Below are 8,217 nucleotides of genomic sequence, written 5' to 3' on the forward strand. Positions count from 1 at the left end.
TTAATACGAGTAACATGGGTAGGTGAAGTTGTGATAACATAAATGCATGGCATATAAGGGAGGGAGATACCCAGATCTTAATGCTGATCTTTATCACTTTGTATTGATACTGACAATCTGTGTTGAAAGGCACCTTTCTGAAAGGTTTGTGCAAAATGAGTTAATGCAAGTATAAAGCCCTGGAAAGACAGAGAGCATCAGACACTAGCATTAACAAACGCACCTATTGTTCTCAGTGGCTGCAGGCAGACTAAAGGTATTAAGTGGCGCATCAGAACAGTTTGACGCGACTCCCAGCTTTGGCTCAGAGTGCTTTTCGATTTTGAAGCGACAACGTGGGGAACAGACCACCATAATACACCATCTGGCATCCATGAACCGCAACAATGACCTGTTGACCCTCTATTTATCTTCCTGTGTTGATACTTAAAGTTTCCTCAGTCTCCAGTGTGCACTAGTAGGAGTCATATGCCACCCATCAAAAGATGCATGTCTGCTGACACTTCCGGTCTGTCCAAGACTACAGTTGTAAATCAGGAGAAAAAGCTGAGAAAATGTCTACACGGTTGTGCTTACATCTGTAAGTACAAGTACATCTGTATTAATCTGAGGCTTGTGTTCACACTGGCCTTACTCAACAAACATACTAACAAATGTGGGTCAAAACTGCACCCTCTGTGTATGTATGTATGTATTTATGTGTAAGTGCATATTTAAATAAGCATCTAACACAGCAACCAACCACACAAGCATCAAAATATGTTTATAGTATATCAGAACATCAGTAGACTCTGTCTCATTATCCTGTATTTAAATCTGGGATACACCTATCTGTTTTTTTCTTCTTTTTTCCTTTTTTTTGAGGCTGGTAACAATACCTATGCACCCTTATTGGCTGATACAAATACTGATCTGCATTGGGTGAGGTGCAGAACAGATTATGGTTTTCAGACAGACCTGTCTAAGAAAGTGTTTCTGAATAAAAGACAATGTTTGCTTTATTCTGTTTCTATATTTGTAGCATGTTGAGTGACACAAAAATAAGAAAATGAAAATAAAGGTCACACAAATGCCAGTGTCACAAGAAGCCAAACTGACAGTAAAAATACCACTGGACTAATACTGATACTGTTTCAGTATAATACCAGTACCAACAGTCCGTCGGTATATCAGTCCACAACCCTAGTTTTTGTTTAGAGTCAAGCTCTCCGACTAGTCAGATCTTCAAAAAGTAGCAGGACAAAGGGGAGACACCCATCTAAGATGATCATCTATTATGATGAGAAAATCTTTTTTTTTTTATTCTGACATCATGAAACATGAAATGCCATGTAAGTTATTGTATCTTTTCTTTTTTACGAGTTCGAATAATGTCTTTATCTTGCTTTGAGGGTTTGAAAATGATTTCCAGAAAAATCATTTTGGCTCACAAAGACGACAGTGGGAACTTACAGCCTTCAAACCTCCTCCCTCTCTCTGCAAAACATCCCCCTTACAGCCTCACCAATGAAGTCAGACCCAAAGACAAGGGAAGCCCTGATCCTAAATACCATGAAAGAAAATGTCCTTTTCTTAACCAAAACCAAATCATTGCAGACTTTTGAACATTCATGGCAGTTTATGAGCCACACCTGGCCTGAGACAGACCCAGGTATCCAGATCCCAGCCAGACAACAAATCATGCAGGGCTCATTAACTATCAGGAAGAATTAAAAAAAAAAAAAAAACAAAAAAAAACTGCCATACATCCAGGACAAAAACTAATAACCCTGGCATACACTTCCAGTGCATTGGACTGTAGAACTAACAAAGCATATAACTTAGAAGGGAAAGACATGATGTGAATGCAATAACACACCTTTACACTTCCCTGATGTTACTCGGTGTCTCAGAGAACGGAAGCACTGTCAACAAAGTTATATCAAAGACATCAACATAATAATCTGTTGGCCATTCATACAGTATAACACCAGACTCCACAGGCACTTGGTGACCACTCCTTCCTATCAAACTGAGACAAACCTCAGCTTATGTTTGCTAAGAAATATTTAACCTACAATCAAGTCCCATGCTCACAATACGCGCTGGTTAGGAATGAATCTGGGTCAGGTCACGGGATGGGGGATCAGGATGGCTGCTGGCTGCCTCCAGGACTAAGCGGGCTGTTGTGTCAATGCATCCCCTAGCTACCTCAGACCTAGAAAACAGTTTCTCTCATCACCCTGTCAGCTCCTGGCCTCTCGGAAATGCAGCACACTATGCATATTAAGGGTTATTGTGACAAACAAGTGGCACATGTGGTTGAGAAATTGCAGTGAGCGTTGGAAATGGGTCGTGATATCCCGGCCAGGCCACACAACTGCATTGGCTAGGTTAGCTAGCTAGCCTTAGCTCAAAGTTGGCGTGCTGTGCTTAGATCCCACCCGCTCAGAGATGCCTCTTGGATTTTTGCAAAACACCGATTCAATGAGATCAATCAAAAATTGGTGCTTTCATAACATCGAGGGACAGGAAAGAGGTGGGAAATCATTATACAGCGTTTCCAGCGATTGAGTGTGAAGATAAAGTCAAGCAATAAGCAGCCTCCTCAGGCAAAAGCCCATCATGGGTGTGGATGGCTCAAAAGATGTCTGGGTGGGGATAAAAGCAAGCGGACAACAGGGACAGTGCTTCTATGTCGGCTTGAGAGATTTAACGCCTGGGACTGATATCTGCAAATGAAATGTCCATTCGTGTAATTTTAGACATTACTAAATCGCACGTTGGCGCCGGCTAACGTTAGCAAAGCTGATGGTCCTCCATCATTGAAAAGTCATGGCACAATAATCCGTTAGCTACTCCTGCTAACCGCTCCATCTCTATGGAAACCACGGACCAACTGCTTGTATCTCCTCCTTTGGACTTACCAGGCGCAGTCGAGAAAGCACCCCCGTCTGAGAAGTCACCGGTATCCAGCAGAAAAATGAAATAATCCTTCAATGTTTGCTAAACTAGTCCCTTCTTTCGCCCGCTCTCTCATCAGTGGTACTCCCCCCACCATCCAGCACCCTCTCAACCGAACTCTCGCCGGGCAGGGAGAGATGCAAGCGAGGCGCTCTTTTGGGACACACCCACAACTGAATTCTGGAATATGATTGGCTGGAAGAGACCGATGCGATGGTCACGATTGGCTCCAAACAATTTCTATCCTCAAAACTTTGATAGTTGATTGCCGCTCAAGCCGCCCGGCCTGCCAAATATTCACCTGCAGCTCGGTGGATGCTTGTTGAGGCAGATTCACGACTTTGCCGTTCGTGTTGTTTCGCGTTTCAGCATCATGCGCATATGATTTTTGAAATATCAGCCGTTCAATCCAACAGAAGCAGAGTTGGATCTTGCACTATTCACCGTTATCATTTTTTGCCTCCTCATTTGGAACCACCGCGTGGCACTATTGTCCAAATTACCAAGAGTAATTTATCTCCATGTGTATCTGTATCAGTGTTTATAATATCTCAGTATCTCATAGTGAAAATTCTCCCTGAGAACTTCACTATGGGCTATAACAGAAAAGGCTGTGATATTTCCACTCCTTTGTTTAGCTGTAAGCTGTGACATTTAGGTTGGCAGCCAATTCAATGTACGTTCAAATACTGCCCCCTGTTGAATGAAAATAGACATTGCTACCACCTGCGAGATTTCGCTCATGCAAAATGAATTGATAATGAAGAGGTGCAAAAACGCAAGAAATTCACCCAGTCACCAGATGTCAGAATGAGCTAAGAAAACAGTGCAGAGAGCCATGAAAGCAATACTTATTTAATCGGTTCATTCAAACTTGGAAAGCATTACACAAGCTGCTACGCTTTTGTGTTGGCAAAATGTGAGTGTCATCATACAAAGTCTGGTTAAAATTTGCCAAAATAAAGATTGTTAAGTTATCAGTGTCACTTGTTGTAATAAATATGCTATATATGGAGCAAAGCCACCCACTGTACAGGACAATATTCACTTTTAAGTCTAACTACCATTGCAAAATACAATGGAAAGGCAAGAATAAAGCCACTTCCTTTCAATTCAATTCAATTTTATTTATTTGTATAGCCCAGAATCACAAATAACCAATTTGTCCCAAAGGGCTTTACAGAAAAATACAACATCCTCTGTCCTTAGACCCTCACATCGGATGAGGAACAACTCCCTAAAAAACCCATTTAACAGGGAGAAAAATAGGAAGAAACCTCAGGGGAGCAACAGAGGAGGGATCCCTCCCCTGGACGGACAGACGTGCAATAGATGTTGTAAACACAGATAACAAACAATAAAATGTATGAGGATAGATAGGTTCCTTTGTAGCTACTACAATAGACTTATCTTAAAATGTACAGCTATAATAGGAATTTCAGTTACATCACGTTTCTCAGAGGTTAAAATGATGAAACTGTGGAGAGCACCATCTGAAAAAAGCAGAACAGCTGAATCTCAGTTATTTTGCACATTTAACTTGTGCTGTATCAATTTGTCAGTGTTGCAGAATAAGTAAGAAAGAAAGAAAGAGAGCTGGAGAAAGCATCGGCAACTAATCAGAGCAAAGTGAGGAAAAACAGAGACAGAATAAGAGCCGAGACAGACACAGAGGGTGTTTTATTTTGCTTTGAGAGCGGTTAAAGAAAGCAGGGAGTGGAACGAGTACCTCACATCTCTTGAGTGATGTGAGGCATTTCTATAAAAAACAAGTTTTCAGCCTCTGATGGAAAAGGAGTGACTTTGCTGCTCTGGCCACCAGGAGGGAGCAGAGTCAAGGACCAGATGGGTGCAGAGGAGGTACGCAGCTGAACGCAGAGCAAAACAATCATTTACCTCTCGCTCTCGCTCTCGCTCTCGCTCTCTCTCTCTCTCCCTCTCTCTCCCATTCATTAATCTCTCTTTCACTCACCCACTTCCACTTTATTCTTCTTTTCGTATGCCATTCTCCATCCCTGTCTCACACACAAACACACCCCTCCTTCTACTTGTCCCTGTCTTACCTCATCTCTTTCTAACTTTGCTTCTGTCTTTCTATCTTTGCTTCTCTTTTTCTCTCACACATTCTTTTCGTACTTTGTCTCTTTCTCTCTGTCTCTCTCTCAAACACACACACACACACACACACATACACACAAACACACACACCTCCTCCTCCTCTCTCTCTCTCTCAAACTCTTTCTCTCTATCTGTCTCTCCTCTATTCCATTCACACTGTGACGCAGATGCCGCGATGACTCACCACTAGGTCTGAGGGGACAAAATATTTTTTTCTGCTCTGTCCATCTGAGACAGACCTGCATCACTCACCGCCGCATTATGGGCACTAATTAAGCTCAAGCACCACTGGGAAATGTCAGACATGAGATAGCCAAATCCCCCAACAACACCACCCTCCTGATTGTGTGTGTGTGTGTATGTGTGTGTGTGTGTGTGTGTGTGTGTGTGTGTGTGTGTGTGTGTGTGTGTGTGTGTGTGTGTGTGTGTGTGTGTGTGTGTGCATGCATATGTGACTTGTGGCACTATACAGTGGCCCCCCTCCCTTCCTCTTCTACTGCAAAGTTTCAAAGTGTCCTCCTTTGGGTTCATATTCATGGGTGTTTATGGGTGCTGTTGCACTGCCTGCACCAGCCCCTCTACCCTTGGCAGTTGTCATTGTGTGGCAATGTGTGTGTGTGTGTGTGTGTGTGTGTGTGTGGGGTGAAGGGGGTGCATATACAATAATACAATATGAAATCAGTTTGAGATACATGGATCTCATTCAAAACGCTCCACATTTGTGACCAAGTTTCTCGAAACATCTGTTTCCCTGAGGCATGAGACCAGGAAACTGCAAATGTCTTGTCGCTCATTTTCCCTGCGTGTACTTCTACAAATGGGATATGCTGTATAACCTCAGTTTTTGGGGGTTTTGATTTCAGATTCTTAAGAGTTTCAGACCTGAACAGCCCACAACAAAAGAGCATGATGAAATGACATGACATTCCTTGATCACAACAGTCTGAACTATCTAACCCTCAAGTTGCATTCATGCCTACCTACATATCTTTTTACTGCTTTATAATGGAGTCCTATCACAGTAATATGATCACTTGCTTTTTTGCATTGCATAGTCTCATCAGGCAACTATTACAGAACCGGGTTATTCAAGAGGCGCCACAAGGCCAAAGGCATTTTTGAAAGACATTTTTAAAAATTAAATTTGTTATCTTTGAGAAGATTTTGTTGTATTTATAAATTACGAAAAATGCAGCAGAATTTTGTTACAGATTCAATTCAGGATCTTCTGACACTTGGAGAATACAAATAACAACATACAGACTACAATACAATGTGTAGAATTTCTAATATACAGTAGGTATTAGAAATACTTCCAGTCTGTGAGTGTGTGTATGTCTGTGTATGTTCTCTGCCTCAGGGTAATGCAGTATGCTAACTGCATCTACTAATAATTCAGGCTCTGTCTCAACACCAAAACAAATACAATGACCAGAGGAAAGCACTTTGTCCAGGACTCATTTTTAATAATCTTTCATTCCTCCAATAACCTTCAGCACAGCCGAAGGTTAGCAAAAAGAAGGCATTTCATATTTGGTGACAACATGGGAATCTACTTCTTCATAAAGTTCTGTAACACCATGACATTAATTAAAGTCCAAAAAGTCCACAGTGGAGTAGAGTATTAGCAGGACCTACTGATGCATAAAATTTCCTTGTCAGTTTATCTGCTCTCCTATGAGTTGTTGTGTTTGAAAGTTGCCATAGTAACCTTGAAAATGACTAGTAATATAGCAGACAGTGTCCTGTGGTCCAGACCAGGCTCAAACGGCACATTTCAGAGGTCAAATCAGTTTACTTATAGGCCTATTGTTCTTTACGACAAGTATGTCTTTAAATAATGTTGCATAGACAGTAGATATTATAAACCAAACTACATCAAATCCTCTCTCAACCCCTCCAGTCAAGGCAGATGATCGCCCACCGAGAGCCGGGTTCTGCTTTAGGCTTTTGGCCCTGTTAAAAGGGTTTTTTCCCCCACCACTGTCGCCCTGTGCTTGCTCTTGGGGGAGATTTTCATTCATGGGATTGGCCAATATCTGTTTGGTTTCTGTAAAGTGCCTTGATCTGTTATGATTTGACTCAATGCAAATTCAACTGAACTGAGATGAATCAAATCAAATACATGTCATACAGCTTGCTACAGCACTGTATGTACTATGAATGTGTTGATTTGCCTTTGTCATGCCTTGTCAAACCCACGACGAGTCGAGCCCACAACCTTGCTGTGAGGCAACAGTGTGATCCACTGATCCACTGTGCCGCCAAGGTCTCCTGTGCTGCTGAGCCATCCTCTTCACAACTGACTTCATTTTAAAATATTAATAAAAGTCAGAAGAACAGGCTGTGTCTTTTGGATTTTGGTTTTTTTTTTATTCGCTTCTGTCATCACTTGTATGGAAACAAAGAGAATAACAAGTAAAACACAGGTTTAAATTTCTGTTCCAGTTATTAAGCTGTTGATTGCATTGAAATACGCTTAAATGTTTTGAAGACAATCCCCACCCCTATCCTCCCTTGCATAGCAATGCAGTTTCAACAACAAAGTAATTGTGATTTCTGCACTAGGACCTCCTTGTTTTCCCACAGGCAGCAGATAATACAAATATTTCCTTTGGGACCCACAGCTGGACAGAACCACATTCATTTAAAATAATGAAAATGTCACTCCACACCAGCCCTTTTGCCTCACTCCTGTAAGTTACAATAACTCCTTTGGCCAGTGAGAACATCATTCAAATGTCAGTCTTGTGATAATATCTGACAGCTAAGAACATATAGAAACTGAAGGCTTGTCATCTTCACTCTGTATGTTCTTGATGTGTCTTACTGCCTCAAGGATGTCACCCACATTGTAAAGAAAGGAAGAGATAAACAGTGAGCAATCCTCAGAGGTTATTATTAGCTGGTGATCTTTTCCTTTTGGTCATCTGAATGTGACTTAACTGTTAGATGGTTTATAATTTTGATAAAGAGTGCTGGCAAGGTGGGAGTGAGCAGAGGGATGAATCAGGTCTGAGTGTCTTGTGAGACAGGTGGCGGTGGTGGGAGTTCACAACACACCAAGTAACACCAAATAAGTTCACAACTCTCTGCATACTTACTAACTTTTACCCACTGATTAAAATGATTACATCATTTATAAAAACATACAGA

Source organism: Myripristis murdjan, chromosome 1 (assembly GCF_902150065.1).
Source record: "Myripristis murdjan chromosome 1, fMyrMur1.1, whole genome shotgun sequence".
Classification (NCBI taxonomy): domain Eukaryota; kingdom Metazoa; phylum Chordata; class Actinopteri; order Holocentriformes; family Holocentridae; genus Myripristis; species Myripristis murdjan.